This window comes from Artemia sp. Qi Xiang Cuo, unplaced genomic scaffold, assembly GCF_049724085.1.
Source record: "Artemia sp. Qi Xiang Cuo unplaced genomic scaffold, ASM4972408v1 HiC_scaffold_22, whole genome shotgun sequence".
Taxonomy (NCBI): Eukaryota; Metazoa; Arthropoda; class Branchiopoda; order Anostraca; family Artemiidae; genus Artemia; species Artemia sp. Qi Xiang Cuo.
Window position 1 is genome coordinate 3,483,857 of NW_028297431.1, and position 19,859 is coordinate 3,503,715.

At 35.3% G+C, this 19,859-nt stretch overlaps 1 protein-coding gene across 1 annotated transcript in view; it reads left to right on the forward strand.

Moving 5' to 3' along the window:
• Nucleotides 1-19,859, forward strand: part of LOC148939060 (putative RNA-binding protein 19) — an 89,377-nt gene that overhangs the window by 705 nt on the left and 68,813 nt on the right. The gene's annotated exons all lie outside the window — the stretch shown is intronic.

Genomic DNA, 19,859 nt, shown 5'->3' on the forward strand with positions numbered 1-19,859 from the left:
TTTAAGATTTAAGGTCGCTCCTTACTTTCAGTTTAAATTTATTTTTTTTATTTAACGTCTGCAAAAGCAGGGGGTTTGGGGGGGGGCGGCAGCCCCCCAACTGTGCCTCTTAATCCCTGTACGTTTTAAGTTTCGACCTTGTAACAGCCTCTTTAACTCTTTAGAAAACGTAGTTTTTTTCAAATAATTTCTGCACGTTTTTGTACAGTTTATTACTTATTATTGCTTGACTAACTTTTAGCTGATCGTGTCAGGAGTTAAAGTTGGGGGGCTGCCGCCCCCAAACCCCCGCTCTTGAACATTCTTGTGTTAAGGCTTTTAATTCCTGAATACTCAAATCACGTCGTACAGGGTGCCTCCTAATCCCTGTACGTTTTAAGGTTCGAACTTGTGACTCAGCCTCTTTAACAGCCCCCCCAACTGTGCCTCCTAATCCCTGTACGTTTTAAGGGTTGACCTTGTAACTCAGCCTCTTTAACTCTTTAGAAAACGTAGTTTTTTTTTCAAATAATACACATAAACAGGTTAGACATGCTTTGTTATGAAAATTGACGCGCAGATATTTTCATAACAAAGCATGTCTAACCTGTTTATGTGTATTATTTGAAAAAAACTAAGGTTTCTTGTAAATGTAAATTCGGGGGATAATTTTTTCGGTCTGAAAATATCAAAAGGCCCTAACAGGTCGAATTCTGCTTCGAATGAGTCCTCATTCAACCGGATCCGTTGCCAACTGTGGCCTGTAGGCGTGGCTAAGAAAAAAAAAAGAAATGATCAAGGAGGCACACTTGTGCCTCTATAAAGAGGCGACCCACCACAATGTTAAGCGATTTCAGGTCCTAGAGGTCGCAGAGAGACGGCGGTAATTGCATTTTGTAGCCCAAGCTCAAACTAAGAAACTTGCAAAATTTCATCCTCCTCCGACTTTATCTTCATGGGGTAAACTGGGCCGGAAGTTTGGACCCTCCCACCACAGCCCCCTTTAACGTTGTCCGATTGGGCTGAAATTTAGAGGTTAAGCTTTCCTAGGGCCCGGGAGCTTATCCTCGAAATTTCAGCTCAATCCGATCACTCCTTCCCTGTTTTCAAAAAACCAAATATAGCCACTTAAAATTCATCTCTTTTTTTTTTCTTAGCCACGCCTACAGGCCACAGTTGGCACCGGATCCGGTTGAATGAGGACTCATTCGAAGCAGAATTCGACCTGTTAGGGCCTTTTGATATTTTCAGACCGAAAAAATTATCCCCCGAATTTACATTTACGAAAAACCTCGTTTTCCTATATTAGCCCATGTTAATTTTTCCCTCCACAACCCCCCTTTAACGTTGTCTGATCGGGCTGAAATTTAGAGGATAAGCTTTCCTGGGGCCTGGGAGCTTATCGTCGAAATTTCAGCTCAATCTGATCACTCCTTCCCTGTTTTCCAAAAACCACATATCAAGATTTTTGGGAATTTGCTTGCGTCGAAAATACCTTCTCTTTGCTAAACAACAATTACTATTGTGTTTGTATAGTCCAGCGGCTAAGACTTCAGACTTTCAGGCGGAAAACTCGGGTTCGATTCACCATCAGAGCAACTTTTTTATATACTTTGAAAAGAAACTCAGTTTCTTTTTTAAATTATTTGAAAAAAATTACGTTTTCTAAAGAGTTAAAGAGGCTGAGTTACAAGGTCGACCCTTAAAACGTACAGGGATTAGGAGGCACAGTTGGGGGGCTGTTAAAGAGGCTGAGTCACAAGTTCGAACCTTAAAACGTACAGGGATTAGGAGGCACCCTGTACGACGTGATTTGAGTATTCAGGAATTAAAAGCCTTAACACAAGAATGTTCAAGAGCGGGGGGCGGCAGCCCCCCAACTTTAACTCCTGACACGATCAGCTTACAGTTAGTCAAGCAATAATAAGTAATAAACTGTACAAAAACGTGCAGAAATTATTTGAAAAAAACTACGTTTTCTAAAGAGTTAAAGAGGCTGAGTTACAAGGTCGAACCTTAAAACGTACAGGGATTAGGAGGCACAGTTGGGGGCTACCACCCCCAAACCCCGCTTTCGCAGCCTTTAAATATAAAAAAATTTCTTTAAACTGAAAGTAAGGAGCGACATTAAAACTTAAAAGAACAGAAATTATTCCGTATATGAAAGAGGCTGTGCCCTCCTCAACGCCTCGCTCTTTACGCTAAAGTTTTTATTGTTTAAAAAAAGAGTTGTGAGAAAGTCAAACTTTAGCGTAAAGAGCGAGGCGTTGAGGAGGGCACAGCCTCTTTCATATACGGAATAATTTCTGTTCTTTTTAAGTTTTAATGTCGCTCCTTACTTTCAGTTTAAAGAAATTTTTTTTTATATTTAAAGGCTGCGAAAGCGGGGGGTTTGGGGGTGGTAGCCCCCCAACTGTGCCTCCTAATCCCTGTACGTTTTAAGGTTCGACCTTGTAACTCAGCCTCTTTAACTCTTTAGAAAACGTAGTTTTTTTCAAATAATTTGAAAACAGGGAAGGAGTGATCGGATTGAGCTGAAATTTCGAGGATAAGCTCCCGGGCCCTAGGAAAGCTTAACCTCTAAATTTCAGCCCAATCGGACAACGTTAAAGGGGGGCTGTGGTGGGAGGGTCCAAACTTCCGGCCCTGTTTACCCCATGAAGATAAAGTCGGAGGAGGATGAAATTTTGCAAGTTTCTTAGTTTGAGCTTTGGCTACAAAATGCGATTGCCGCCGTCTCTCTGCGACCTCTAGGACCTGAAATCGCTTAACATTGTGGTGGGTCGCCTCTTTATAGAGGCACAAGTGTGCCTCCTTGATTACTTATTATTGCTTGACTAACTGTTAGATGATTGTATATTATTCTTTTCTTTCTCGACAGGGTGTTTTAAGGGTCGACCTTGTAACTCAGCCTCTTTAATTCTTTAGAAAACATAATTTTTTTCAAATAATTTAAAAAAGAAACTGAATTTTTTTTTAAATTTAAATTCAGTATATAAAAAATTTGACCCAATAGTGAATCGAACTCGGGTTTTCCGCCTGACTGCCAGAAGTCTCACCGCTACACTAAAGAGACATAACTGAAATTGTTTTTTAGTGAGGTGATGAATTTTTTTGACGCAAGCAAAACTTGATATTTGGTTTTTGGAAAACAGGGAAGAAGTGATCAGATTGAGCTGAAATTTCGAGGATAAGCTCCCAGGCCCCAGGAAAGCTCATTATCTAAATTTCAGCCCGATCAGACAACGTTAAAGGGGGGTTGTGGTGGGAAAAATTAACATGGGCTAACATAGGAAAACAAGGTTTTTCGTAAATGTAAATTCGGGGGATAATTTTTTCGGTCTGAAAATATCAAAAGGCCCTAACAGGTCGAATTCTGCTTCGAATGAGTCCTCATTCAACCGGATCCGTTGCCAAATGTGGCCTGTAGGCGTGGCTAAGAAAAAAAAAGAAATGATGAATTTTAAGTGGCTATATTTGGTTTTTTGAAAACAGGGAAGGAGTGATCGTATTGAGCTGAAATTTCGAGGTTAAGCTCCCGGGCCCTAGGAAAGCCTAACCTCTAAATTTCAGCCCAATCGGAGAACGTTAAAGGGGGGCTGTGGTGGGAGGGTCCAAACTTCCGGCCCAGTTTACCCCATGAAGATAAAGTCGGAGGAGGATGAAATTTTGCAAGTTTCTTAGTTTGAGCTTGGGCTACAAAATGCGATTACCTCCGTCTCTCAGCAACCTCTAGGACCTGAAATCGCTTAACATTGTGGTGGGTCGCCTCTTTATAGAGGCACAAGTGTGCCTCCTGGATAATTTCTGTTGGTTTTAGTTTTAATGTTACTCCTTGCTTTGAGTTGAAAAAAATATTTTTTTTTAAATTAACTTATGATTGTTTTTCAAACCATGGTCGGAAATCCCCCCTTTGTGGAAAATTTGAAACATAAATTCTCCCCTGGAAAATTTTCTCCCAACATAAAATTCACCCCATGGAATTTCCCCTCTCCCTGAAAAATGTCTGTATATTTCCCAATAACAAACACTATAGATAGTTAAACAATGGACAAATTGCAAATTGGAGGGGGTGTCATCCCTAGAGGCATAGTTATTGGATCCTTCAACTATGCTGAACCAAATTGTTATCTCAAAATTTTGATTGGATATCTTTGGAGAAAAAGAAGCATAGGAGGGGAGGATAGTTGCCCTCCAATCTTTTTTGGTCACATATATCTTTTTTCTGGCAAAAATACAAGATTCCACATTTTTGTAAATAGGAGCTTGAAACCTCTACAGTAAAGTTTTCTGCTATGTTGAATATGATGATGTGATTTTCATTAACATTGCTTGACTTTGTGGGGATGTTTCCCCCTTTTTTCCAAAATCAGGCAAATTTTCTCAGGCTCATAGCTTTGGATGAGTAACATTAAACTTAATAAATGTTATATGTTCGGAATAACCTCAAAAAATTCTTTTTTTAGAGGTTCGATTACTTTCAGGCTAGATGGTTCCTTTTAGGTTGCATTTTGAGCTTCAAGCCTTTACTAACTTTTGATACATAAGGATATAGAATTTGAAACAAGGAAAAATATGTCATAGGTTAAAAAAAAAAACTCATATTCAATTTACATCATTAGAATTGTTGTGCATTAGAATGAAAATAGGCAATTTATTTGGAGAATATAAGATATTAGAATAAAGATCCAGAAGAGTCAACATTCCAGTTGCCACCTGCTTAATATCCACTGCCCCTTGATGTTCCTCTTAATAATTTTAATAAGCCAGATGTAAATTCTTGTTATATTATAAAAACCACCTATAGAAGAGTCAGAAAATATTATTCAGTGAAAAACAGGTACAAAAAGCTCTGAATATTTCGACCACATACATCAGTGATTATCATCAGCAGATAAACTAAAGTAACACAATTAAAACGAACTATATTTATACATAATAAAATCATTACTTCCAGGTCACAGATAGTTTCCGGGTCATTGGCTGAGAGGATTCATTCAAAGTCTTGAGTTATTTAATATTTACTATATATAATATTACTCTTTAATATGTTTTTCACGGTCTAATAAAAGTACTTATCCTTATTTAAACTTATAGGCTAATTATTCGTCATAGAAAGGCAGTGTGGAATTTGAAAAAATACCTGCATCGTTTATATAGGGATGATAGACCAAGCAAGTGTATAACTGTAAATTTAGCAACATTTTGTTTGCAATTGGCAGAGAAGAAGAGGTCTGTGCCGCCTTCATTAAAAATTCAACTTATATTTAGGCTATATTAAAGAACTCAATACTTTGAATGAACCCTGTCAATGAACAATCTCAGCCAATGAACCGGATACCATCTGTAACCCAGAAGTAATTATTTGTTGGAGTCGATCCCCCCCGATGGAAAATTCCTCCCGAAGAACTTCCGAATACCCCCCCCTCCTGGAAAATTCCCCCACACGTAAGGTTGAACAGTCACAGAGAAAGTGCAAAATAGGTACCTAAAAAGGTCAATCAGATTTCCTAAGGGGTTACAAAAGGACCAGATATCAAAAACAGTTTGAGGACAGGGGCTGATTGGTTTATAAGCACTTCTGACTTATAAAAGGGGACTAGAACTATCGATTTACGGTCGAAGGAGCATCCTCCCAAGTTTCTACGACCATGAGGTGGAGGATGGGGATGAGGAAGGGGGGCCCGCCTCCCATATGAAATAAATTCTGCTTATTTTGGGTTTTAATGTTATTCTTTACTTTTACATTAACATTGTAGTCGAGAAATATTTCTGGAAATCAACAGAGATTATATATGAATTTCTACCTCCACCCCTTCCTTAGAACTAATTCGGTATTTATATGTAGGCTCAATGAGAGCTAAGATGTTTTCTACCTCTACCACCCTTGCCCCTTGCTTAGAAATAGTTCTTTATTTATCTTAAGGATTGATGAGAATTGGGATATTTCAGCATTAAAGTACATCATTTGACGCATCTGCCCTCTCCATAACTCCAAAGAAATCATAGAACCCTACTGTAGAGGTTTAAAGCTATCATCTACAAATATTTGTATTTTTTTTTCAAATAACGACTATGGATTTACATAAAATTGATTTACCATTGAACTTAAGTAATAATGAAAATAGTTTTGCACAAATGAAATTCTAATAATATTTTTAGATAAAAATTCGTTTAATCATTATTGAAAGATCCAATAAATTTGCATCTGGGGGTGAAATGACCCCCCCCCACAATCCCTAGAGAAAGGGCTGTAATTTTTGCAATTTGTCCATGGTTTACAGATAGTATTTGTTATTGGGAAATATACGGTAATTTTTTCGGGGGAGTTTTCCGGGGGGGATTTCCGGTGGGGGGGGAAGTTTCCTTGGAAGAATTTCTCTGAATTGATCTACGAATTATTCTTCGGTGTCTTTCTTTCTCTTTGGTTGCTCAGTTTTACATATGGAGAGGATGTTACGGTGGAATCGGTAGAATTGCCCTCGGGAAATTTTCAGCGGGAATCAAATTGTCTGTCAGGATTTTTCCGTGGACATTTGTGGGTAATGCCCGTTAGGGTGCTGCAGAGTGGCACCTCCATTCTTTTGTTATTTTTTTTTTATTTGGTCCTTAACTGAACCAGTGCGAGTCAAAAGACAGTTATTTTTTATTGAGGACGGGGGGGACGTCTGGGGGTATGGGGGGGAGGGGGTAACAGACCGAAAGAAGAACGTGTCCCTGGCCTAATTTTCTAAGCCTCATTGACCCATCAGATGAAAATTGAATGAGCTGTTCGGACTTGTCGTATAATCCTTTCCGGGTCCCATGTATATTTTTGGTAGATGAGTAGGAACCTATTAGGAGGTACGGGGCGAACATAATTTATGCATGTTTTTATGGTTTTTGTCACTGAGAAAGAAAAACAGGATTTTGCTCACTTTGATGTATTTTCATGGTTTATTGATTCTAACGGGTCAATGACACCTCTTTCAAGGTCGATTTATTTGTTGTTTCCAAGTGTATTGTCTCTGGGACGAAGTTGGCCCCTGCGCAGTAAGGGGGGAGAGATGTATTGATCTAGGACAAGAGGGGGAAATGGATTTCTGAGAACTTGATTTACATAATCGAAGGGGAACTCGATTTCTAAGAAATTGATTTACATAATCGAGGGGAATTATTGATTCACGAAAGGGGAATTAATTTGTTGTTTCTAAGGCGAATTATTGATCAAATAAAGGGTAATTTTTTTGTTTTTTCTATGGGTATTTTTTGATCATTGAAAGATGATTTTTTTTATTTTATATATGGTGAATTATTGATTCAAGAAAGGTGATTTAGACACGACAGCACTTTTTTCCTAGGAGTTATACGGGACTCTAAAGACATAAATTAATATTCAATTTTTTAAATATGGCTTCTTAGATCATTAGACTTAGCGATAAAATTAATATTCTATCGAAGCCATAAGTGTAGCTAGGAACACCTTAGAGAAGAAGATTAACGCGGGAAAGGGTTTCCTAGGAATTTCAAATGTGACAGCGCAGGGATACCAAAACAAAAGGAACACGCAGAAATTAGGTTTGGGGATTATTTGGGCGAAACAGTTTGAGAAATTTTAGAAGATGATTTGGGCGAAACAGTTTGAGACTTTTTAGAAGATGATTTTAGAAGATGATTTGGGGTGAAAATCCGTGGTTGTTATAATACGCAATTTCCATTTGAACAGTGTTGTGAGGTCCCCTACCCCAACCCCAAAGGGCCCCAACCCAAACCCCAATGGGCCCCCCCGGCCCCCCAAGGCCCCGCAAATGCCCCCGGCGCGCCCAAATGCCCCCTGGACCTCCAAATATCCCCCGGACCTCCAAATGCCCCGGGCCCCCCCAGGCCCCCTGGGGTCCCCAGAGAGCCCTCCGGCACCCCCAGGGCCCCCACCTTTTTTGCCCCCCATTTTTTAAATACTTTTTTATGTGCGCATTTGAGACACAGCCGAGCCCCCTCCCCCCAACGTTCGGCTCCCCATCCCCCCCACGCTTTGGTCCCCCTCCCCCCCTTCGTGGTGTGTTGTGGTTTAACTTGTCACATTTACATTCTCTTGGTTTTTCAAAGTTAATTTTGATTTATTTAGTTGAAAAGCAAGAGTTGGAATATTTCAGTAGTGTTTTAGCATGGTTTACCTTGTCAAAGTTACATTCTCTTGATGTTTCAAAGTTCGTTTTGGGTTTCTTTCGTTGAAATGAAGAGTTGGAATATTTCAGTAGTGTTTTGTTGTGGTTTACCTTGTCACAGTTACATTCTCGTGATTTTTCAAAGTTCATTTTGAATTTCTTTCTTTAAAATTAAAGAGTTGGAATATTTCAGTAGTGTTACGTCGTGGTTTACCATCTCACCATTACATTCTCTCGATTTTTCAAAGTTCATTTTGGATTTCTTTCATTGAAATGCAAGAGTTGGAATATTTCAGTAGTGTTTTGTTGTGGTTTACCTTGTCACAGTTACAGTCTCTTGATTTTTAGAAGTTCATTTTGGATTTCTTTTGTTGAAATGCAAAAGTTGAAATATTTAAGAATTTGTCGTTGTTTACCTTGTCAATCTTACATTCTCTTGATTGTAAAAAGTTCATTTTGTATTTCTTTCTTTAAACTACAAGAGTTTTAATATTTCGGTAGAGTTTTGTTGTGATTTAAAGTGTCACATTTACATTCTCTTTATTTTTCAAAGTTCATTTTGTATTTCATTCTTTGAAATGCACGAGTTGGAATATTTCAGTTGTGTTTTGTCGTTGTTTACCTTGTCACACTTTCATTCTAATGATTTTTCAAACTTCATTTTTAATTTCTTTAATTTAAATTAAAGAGTTTGAATATGGAAAAATTATCCTTGTTTAAGTTAGGTTAGGTTAGCTTATCCTTTGTGCTGATGATAAGCTCACCTAACCAAACATAAAAATGGAGAAATGTTTAATATCTCAACTAACCAAACTTAGCTAACCTAACCAAACAGCAATCCAGACATGTAAACACATAGATTCAGACATAGAAACAGAGAAATACATGCACTTTAGACATTCAAACCGACAAAAACAAATTCTTGGCCTTGCAAAAAACCAACCCAGATACAAAACACTAGTGAAATATTCCAACTCTTGCATTTCAACGAAAGAAATCCAAACATTAACTTATAAAAATAAAGAGACTGTGACTGTGAAAAGTAAAACTATGAAAAAACACTATTGAAGTATTCCAACTATTGAATTTCAACGAAAGAAATAAAAAATGAACTTTTAAAAATATATAGAATGTAACAGTGACTAGGTCACCCACAACAAAACACTACTTAAATTTTCCAACTCTTGAATTTCAATGAAAGAAATTCAAAATGAACTTTGAAAAATCAAGAGAATGTTACTGTCATATGTTAAACCACTACAAAACTGCTGAAATATTCCAACTCTTGCATTTCAGCGAAAGAAATCCAAATGAACTTTGAAAAATCAGGAGAATGTAACTAGTGACAAGGTAAACCACGACAAAACACTATTGAAATATTCAAACTCTTGTATTTCAAAGAAAGAAATCCAATATGATCTTTGAAGAATCAAGAGAATGTAAGTTTGACAAGGTAAACCACGACAAAACACTATTGAAATATTCCAACTCTTGCAAGAATGTAAGTGTGACCAGGTAAACCACGACAAAACACTACTGAAATATTCCAACTCTTGCATTTCAACTAAAGAAATTCAAAATGAACTTTGAAAAATGATGAGAATGAACCTGTGACACGTTATAACACTACAAAGCACTACTGAAATATTCCAACTCTTGCACTTCAACGAAATAAATACAAACTTAAATTTAAAAAATCAAGAAAATGTAACTGTGACACGTTAAAACACGACAAAACACTGCTTAAATATTCCAACTCTTGCATTTCAAAGAAAGATATACAAATGAAATTTGAAAAATAAAAAGAATGTATCTATGACAAGGAAAACCAAGACAAAACACTACTTATATATTCTAGCTTTCCTATAAACGAATGAAATTAAAATGAAAAATTTAAAAATCTATAGAATGTAACTGTGACAAATTAACACACAATAAACCCCAACTTAAATATTCCAAAACTGTAAATTAAACGAAAGAAATAATAAAGGATCATGTAAAATAAAGAGAATGTAAGTGTGAGAATGTAAACCACTACAAAAAGCTAATAAAATATTCCAAATCTATCATTTCCACTAAATAAATACAAACTTAGATATCAAAAATCAACAGAATGTAACTGTGACAAGGTAAACCACGACAAAACACTATTGAAATATTCCAAACCTTGGATTTCAACGAAAGGAATACACAATGGTAATTAAAAAATCCAGAGAATTTTACTTTGACATTGTAAACCACGACAAAACTAGTGAAATAATCCAAATTTTGCATTCCAATTAATAAAATTCAAAATGAACTTTTGAAAATTAAGGAGGAACTGAATGTGACATGGGAAACCACAACAAAACTCTTCTGAGATATTCCAACTCTTTCATTTCAACGCTTGAAATTCAATTTTAACTATTAAAATAAGAGAATGTAATTATGAAAATGTAAACCACGACAAAATTCTGCTGAAATAATCCAACTCTTTATTATCAATTAAAGAAATAAAAAATGAAATTTTAAAAATCAAGAGAATGTAAATGTGACAAGTTAAACCACGACAAAACACTACTGAAATATTCAAACTCTTGTATTTCAAAGAAATAAATAAAAAATGAACTTTGAAAAATAAAGAGAACGTAACTGTGACACGGTAAAACACGACTAACCACTACTTAAATATTTCAAATCTTGTTTTAAAAATAAATAAATTCAAATGAAATTTTAAAAATCCATATAATGTAAATGTCTCAAGGTAAACAGAGAGAAAACAATACTGAAATATTCCAACTCTTGTATTTCAAAGCAAGAAATCCAAAATTAACTTTTAAAAATAAAGAGAACGTAACTGTGACACTTTAAAACACGACAAAACACTACTTAAATATTTCAACTCTTGCATTTCAACAAAATAAATTCAAATAAACTTTGAAAAATCAAGAGAATGTAACTTTGACAAGGTAAACCACTACAAAACACTAGTGAAATATTAAAACTATTTTATTTAATCTAAAGAAATAAAATAGGAACTTTCAAAAATCAAGAGAATGTAACTGTGACAATGTAAAGAACAAAAAAACACTACTGAAATATTCCACCTCTTGCATTTCACGAATTAAATTCAAAATGAACTTTGAAAATATAAGAGAATCTAACTAGGACAGTGTAAAGCATCACAAAACACTACTTAGATCTTCCAACTCTTGAATTTTATATAAAGATATACAAAATGAACTTTTAAAATCATAGAATTTAATAGTGAACCGTTAAAACCCTACACAACACTACTGAAATATTCCAACTCTTGAGTTTCATTGAAATAAAAACAATATTAACTTTTAAAAACCAAGATAATTTAAATGTGACACGGTAAAACACGACAAAACACAACTTAAATATTCCAAGTATTTAATTTCCGTGAAATAAATAAAAATTAAATATGAAATATAAAGAGACATTAACATTGACAAGTTAAACCATGACAAAAAACTACTTATATATTTAAACGTTACTTTAAACGAATGAAATTAATATTAAACTTTTAAAAATCTATAGAATGTAACTCTGACACTGTAAACCACGACAAAACCCAACTGAAATATTCCACTCTTGAAGATCGGACAAAGAAATACAAAATGAACTTTGAAAAATCAGGAGAATTTAGGTGGGACAAGGTACAGCACGACAAAACACTACTTAAATATTCATACTATTTAAATTAGACAAAATAGATCCAAAATGAACTTTGAAATATCAATAAAATGTAACTCTGACAAGGTACACAACGGATAAACACTATTTAAATACTCCAACTCTTGAATCTCAATGAAAGAATTTCAAAAATGGTCTTTGAAGTTTCAAAAAAATGTAAGTTTGACATGATAAACAACAACAAAACTATACTTAATTATTCCAAATTTTTCATTTCAAAGAAATAAAACAAAAATAAACTTTGAATAATCAAGAGACGGTAGCTGTGACATGTTAAACTACGCCAAAACACTACTGAAATATTCCAACTCTTGCATTTCAACGAAACAAATTCAAAATTAACTTTGAAATATCATGAGAATGTAAGTTTGACCAGGTAAACCACAACAAAACACTACTGAAATATTCCAACTCTTGCATTTCAATGAAACAAATTCAAAATGAACTTTGAAAAATCAAGAGAATGCAACTGTGATACGGTAAACCACGACAAAGCACTACTGAAATATTCCAACTCTTGCATTTCAAGGAAAGAAATCCAAAATGAACTTTGAAAAAATCAAGAGAATGTAACTGTGACACGGTAAATCACGACAAAACATTACTGAAATATTCCAACTCTTGCATTTCGACGAAAGAAATCCAAAATGAACTTTGAAAAATTAAGAGAATATAACTGTTAAAATGTAAACCAATACAAAACACTACTTATATATTCCAAATTGCCTTTCAACAAAATAAATCCAAATTGAAATTTGAAAAATCTAGAAAATATCACTGTGACGCAGTAAACCACAACAAAGCACTACTGAAATATTCCAAATCTTGCATTTCAAGAAAGGAAATCCAAAATGTGCATTGAAAAACAAGAGAATGTAATTGAGACACGATAAACTCCGACAATACATTAGCGAAATATTTCAACTCTTTCATTTCAACGAGAGAAATCCAAAATAAACTTCGAAAAATCTAGAGAATGTAACTATTTCAATGGAAACCAAGACAAAACACTACTGAAATATTCTAAACCTTGCATTTCTAGGATAGAAATCCGAAATTAACTTTGAAAATTTAAGAGAATGTAAGTGTGAGAAGGTAAATCACGACATAACACTACTGAAACATTCTAACTCTTGCATTTCAACGAAAGAAATTCAAATGAATTTTGTAAAATCGAGAGAATGTAATTATGACAAGTTAAACCACGACAAAACACTAATAAGAGATTCCAGCTGTCTCAATTCAACAAAAGAAATTAAAAATAAACTTTGAAAAATTAAGAGAATTTAAGTGTGACAAGGTAAACCACAACAATACACTACTGAAATGTTCCAACTCATGCATTTCAATGAAAGAAATTCGAAGTGAACTTTGAAAAAACAAGAGAATACATCTGCGAAAAGGTAAACTATGACAAAACATAACTTAAATAATTCGACTCCTGCTTATCAAGGAATGAAATTGAAAACGATCATTGAAAAATTAAGAGAATTTAACCGTGATAAGGTAAGGCACGAAAAAACACTACTGAAATATTACAACCGTTACGTTTTATTGATAGAAATCAAAAATGATCTTTGAAAATCAAGAGAATGTAACTATGACAGAGTAAACCACGACAAAACACTACTGAAATATTCCAACTCTTTCATTTAAACGAAATAAATTCAAAATGAACTTTTAAAATAAAGAGAATATAAGTATGACAAGCTAAACCACGACAAAACTCTACTGAAATATTCCAACTCTTGCATTTCAAAGAAATAAATTCAAAATGAACTTTTAAAAATCAATATAATGTAACTGTGACAAGGTAAAGCACAACAAGACATTACTGAAATATTCCAACTCTTGCATTTCAACGAAAGAAATTCAAATGAACTTTTAAAAATCAAGAGAATGTAACTGTGACAAGGTAAACCATTAAAAAACAATACTGAAATACTTCAACTTGCATTTCAACGAAAGAAATCCAAAATAAACATTGAAAAATCAAGAGAATGTAACTGTGACACGGTAAATCACAACAAAACACTACTGAAATATACCAACTCTTGCATTTCAACGAAAGAAATCCAAAATGAACTGAAAAATCAAGAGAATGTAATTGTGACAAGGTAAAGCACGACAAAACACTACTGAAATATTCCAACTCTAGCATTTCAATTAAATAAATACAGAATAAGCTGAAACATCAAGAGAATGTAACTGTCACAAGGTAAACCAATAGAAAACACTAGTAAAATATTCCAACTCTTGCTTTTCAACGAAAGAAATCCAAAATGAACTTTGAAAAATCAAAAGAATGTAGCTGTGACAAGGTAAACCACGACAAAAAACTACTGAAATATTCCAACTCTCGCATTTCAACGAAGGAAATCTAAATGAACTTTGAAAAATCAAGAGAATGTAACTGTGACAAGGTAAACCACAACAAAAAACTAATGGTGGGATGGGGAGCCAAAAGTTAGGGGATGGGGCCCTTCTGTGTCTCAAATGCGCAAATAAAAAAGTATTAAAAAAATGGGGGGGGGGGGGCAAAAAAGTTCGGGGGCCCTGGGGGCAGGGGCCTCTTTGGGGGCCCGGGGGCATTTGGGGGCCCATTTTTGTTGGGGGGAGGGGTTGGGACCCTTTGGGGATGGGGTTGGGGTAGGGAACCTCACAACACTGTTCAAATGGAACTTGCGTATTATAACGACCACGGAGTTTCACCCCAAATCATCTTCTAAATCATCTTCTAAAAAGTCTCAAATTGTTTCACCCAAATCACCCAAATCATCTTCTAAAATATCTCAAACTGTTTCGCCCAAATAATCCCTAAACGTAATTTCTGCGTCTTCCTTTTGTTTTGGCATCCCTGCGCTTTCACAATTGAAATTCCTAGGAAACCCTTTCCCATGTTAATCTCTTCATCTCCAGGGTGCTCCTAGCTACACTATTATGGCTTCGATAGAACATTAATTTTATCGCTAAGTCTAATGACCTGACAAGCAATATTTTAAAAATAGAATACTGAATTTATCTCTATAGTCCCATATAATTCGTAGGAAACAAGTGATGTCATTTCTAATTCCCCTTTCGTGAATAAATAAGTCCCCTTAGAAACAACAAATAAATTCTCCTTTCTTGGATCAATAATTTTCCTTAGAAACAACAAATAAATTCACCTTTCATGGATCAATAATTTCCCCTTAGAAACAACAAATAAATTTCCTTTCCTTGGATCAATAATTTCCCTTAGAAACGACAAATTAATTCCCCTTTCGTGAATCAATAATTCCCCTCGATTATGTAAATCAATTTTTCAGAAATCTAGTTCCTCTTCGTTTATGTAAATCAAGTTCTCTGAAATCCACTTCCCCCTCTTGTCCTAGATCAATACATCTCTCCCGTTAATGCGCATGTGCAAACTTTGTCCCGGAGACGATACACTTGGAAACAACAAATAAATCGACCTTGAAAGAGGTGTCATTGACCCTTTAGAATCAATAAACCATGAAAATACATCAAAGTTAGAAAAATCCTGTTTTTCATTCTCAGTAACAAAAATCATAAACACTTGCATAAATTATGTTCGCCCCGTACCTCCTAAGAGGTTCCTACTTATATGATATTATTAGTGCTGCTTAGGGGGGGGGGAGGAGGAATAGTAGTGTGTTAATGCCCTAGCAGTGACCAAGCTCATTCAGCTTGTGTTTCCCAATGATAAATCCTGCATGTTAAGAATGGACAAATGGGATAGTTTTGCAATTTTCCCTCCGGGCTGTCCATTCCTTATTTTTATTAAAAAAACAAGTTTTTTTTAACTGAAAGTAAGGAGCGACATTAAAACTTAAAACGAACAGAAATTATTCCATATATGAAACGGGCTGTCCCCTCCTCTACCCCTCGCTCTTTACGCTAAAGTTTTTTATTGTTTTAAAAAATAATTTTGTGTGACATATTCAAACTTTTGCGTAAAGAGCGAGGTATTGAGGAGGGGACAGCCCCTTTCATATACGGAATAATTTCTGTTTGTACATGAACAATTAAAATGAAATTTGCATATTCATTAGATTTTCGACTATGCTGAACAAAATGGATATCTCAAAATTTTGATTGGGTGACTTTGGGATAAACATGAGCTTGGGAGGGGGCCAAGTTGTCCTCCAATTTTTTTGGTCACTTAAAAAGGGCACTAGAACTTTTAATTTTCGTTCAAATGAGCCCTCTAACAATATTATAGGACAACTGGATCGATACGATCACCCCTGGGAAAAAAACGAACAACAAAGCAAATAAACACGCATCCGTGATCTTTCCTCTGACAAAAAATACAAAATTCCACATTTTTGCATATAGGAGCTTGAAACTTTCGCAGCAGGGTTTTCTGATACGCTGAATCCGATGGTGTGATTTTCATAAAAGTTCTATGACTTTTTTGGGGTTTTCCCCCTTTTTTCGAAAATAAGGCAAATTTTCTGAGGCTCGTAACTTTTGATGGGTAAAATTAAACTTAATAAAACTTATATATTTGAAATCAGCATAAAATTTGATTCTATTGATGTATCTATGGGTATCAAAATTCCGGTTTTTAGAGTTTCGGTTACTATTGAGCCGGGTCGCTCCTTACTTACAGTTCGTTACAGTTACAGTTCGTTCGTTACTTACAGTTTGTTACAGGACCACGGGGTCGATACGATCACCCCTTAAAAAAAAAACAAAAAAAAAACACGTATCCGTGATCTTTCTTCTGGCAAAAAATACAAAATTCCACATTTTTGTAGATAGGAGCCTGAAACCTCTACAGTAGGGTTCTCTGATACGCTGAATATGATGGTGTGGTTTTCATTAAGGTTCTATAGCTTTTAGAGGGTCTTTCCCCCTTTTTTCGAAAATCAGCCTAATTTTCTCAGACGCGTAGTTTTGATTGGTCGGACTAAACTTGATTTAACTTATATATTTGAAATCAGCAGTAAAATCTGATTCTTTTGATGTATCTATTGGTATCAAAATCCCGTTTTCTAGAGTTTTGGTTATCATTGATCCGGGTCGGTCCTTACTTACAGTTTGTTACCAGGAACTGTTTGACTTCCCCCTCAATATGGTTTTAAAGTTCCAACTTAGTACCCTTAGACATTCTTTAGATTTTGCTAGTGTACCTTTTTGACAGCTCTCCTTCAAATAGTGTTTTGATTTTGTTTGGTATCCCCTCAACATTTTATAAAGGTTCTACCTTTAAATCCTTAGCCTTTTTCAAAACTCAGTATCAATCTTGCCCCATTTCCCAAAAATCAACCTTATATAAAAACAAGGGGCAATTTAACATAAAATACCATACCGGCCCCCGGACTTGGGGGGGGGTGTCATTCCTTGAAGCAAAGTTATTTGAATTTTGGACTTCTTTGAATAATATGAAAATAGAATATATATTTGAACATATACAGTGGGTAACTTAAATAACGTACAATAATAGCCCCAGGGGCTAGGGGGTTTAGTCAACCCTGGAGGCATAGTAATTTTCCGTTTAGACTATTTTAACAAAATGGCTACTTCAAAATTTCGATCAGATCTATTTGGGGAAAAGAGAGAGAAGGGAAGAGGGGTTGGCCCTCCGATCACTTTTGACTCTTAAAAAGGACACTAGAACTTCTTATTTACAATTGAATGAGCCCACTTCGAAATTTATACGACCACCCCTTCCATAAAAACCTTATATATGTCAAAAATGAGCAACTTGCCTAACTTACGGCCCTTGCCCTGGAGGCTGTGGGGTGGTGGTTAAACCAGACGCACAGTGATTCGACCTTTGGATTATTATCTATTATCTGTTAGACATTTTCCGTTAGATAAATGTCCTTTTTTCTCCTGTACGGAAATTGCTTTCACCTGCACTTTTTAATGGCAAAGATTTTTTTTCTTAATCTAATGGTAAAAATAACTTGGTTTGTATTAAATTGTTCAGGATGCCAGAGCGTGAATGCTCAAACCTAGCAAATTAGTAATGAAATCAAAAAAAATTTGCCCATTCATTTCTCCTTTTCTCTGATTGGTTGGTCTGCCCCTGACCTGCGAAAGAGGCGATTTTACTTATTTTGTGTTTACAAGTTTTGTAGTTAGTACACAATGAGCTCTTAATTAAGTTTAAGTTTTGGACAAGTTTTAATCTGGTGAATAAAAGTGAGTTATAATTTATAACCCCGCTTTTGGTTATTCTGCAGTCCGTTTAAGGGTGGGGAAGAGAGTTTTATCGATTTCATAGTAGCCTAAATTTTAAGTGGGGTATGCTACCTTCGTTTACCAATCTTTGTAGATAGTGGCACCAAATCTCTCAGAAGGGTGCAGTTGGAGAAAAAATCACTAACAAAATCTAATATTATTGAAGCATTAAATAGGTATTTTTAATACTCGGCCGGGGGGGGGGCAACCGGAACCCTCTGCAACCTTCGTAAGAGCTTCTTGTGCGGTAAAATAGAATTTTTCTGAATAAGTTCAATAGTCAATATTCGGTACTGGTGCATTATACCTATCACAGTGCTATATACTGTCCAAGGAAACCAGACATGGAAACCCGTAAAACGGGTATTTGCTGTCTAAAGTTACGTATTTAATATATGCTATGCTTTATCCCACCCCCCTAATGTGCAAATATATAGTCCAAATTTGTTTCTAAACTATTATATGTTCATTCTATTTTATTTCACTTGCATTAGTCAAACTTGACCTTTTTGTGTGTTAGGTATAATGCATCAGTACCCAATATTCTTAGGTAGGGTCAGATAGATTACAGTTGTTTTATCTAAACAATTTAAATTCTTCAAAAACTTCTCAAAGTCTGAAGGAACCTCAGGTGTATTTATTGCAGCTGACAGCTGGATTACTCCACTCCACATGCATTACTAACCCTGGCGGCAGATGTTAATACTATTCAGGCAAAATTTCAAAACACTCCTCCTCCTTCCTCCCCACCTGCTTTGCTTATTAGTAAGAACCAAAATAAGATGCTTCTTTTTTCATTTTTTGCTGTCCAATCTTTTATCTTATGACTCCCGTATTTGCTATCCACTCGTAGAAGTCATGGTTAGGGCCAAGTTGAGACCTGACAGCGGCCCCTCAGCTAATGAGTTATTGAGGAGTCTATTGGGCATCAGTCAACCAATAAATTGCATCCCAAAAATCTTTACGAATCTTAAAAAAAGTTTGCACACAAAATAATCTGTATGTAGTATTTACCAATCATTTCAAAATCATAAATTTCCTACCTTTTGGTAAAGATAAAACCCAGTTACTCGCCAAAAAGGGGTCTATCAAATACCATGCGATTGTGGCAAATACTATGTAGGTAAAACTCACCATAATTTAGAGAAACCCCTACAACGGCATGACGATGATATTACCAAAGCTCTAAATTCTAATAGTGCTACTGTTTCTTTTGATTCTGCCTTAGGCAGCCATGTTTTGGAAAATCCTAGCCACAAGATACTTTTTGAAGAATCTGTCCTTATTAGCAATGACCTAGGCATAAAACGGGTAGTTTGAGAAGCAATTGAAATCAGAATTAATATTAATAATAATATTTCCTTAAATAGGGACTTGGGGAAATATTCACTAAACGCTCTATACATAAATTTAATAAAAAATAACCTGACAAAATATTTAAAAAAACAAGTAGATATTATCACGGAACCGGTCACAAAAAGACCTTTGAGATTAGCTGCCAAAAAGGCAGCGTTAGCAATAAGAACGTTTTTTTAATTATTTTTCTTTCATTTCAATGAATCCTTGTTTTACCTCATTTTATTTATCAGTTCTGGTTGAACTTCGCTGGAGTAGGGATGCCAAGGCTCTTTTGTAAAACTTTACCTTTAGTTTTATCTGTCGCATGTTGTCGTGAGTTTTCTTTCTTTTATATATTTTTGTCTTGCTGAGGACGGCCCTTGGACATAGGGCCGAAATATTCATTCAAGTTATCTTCACTGTCTCGTGAAAAGATTTCCCTGTCGTTCTTCTTGTTTTTGATGTTAGTCAACCAGTAGTTCTTTTATTTTTTGCTTGATT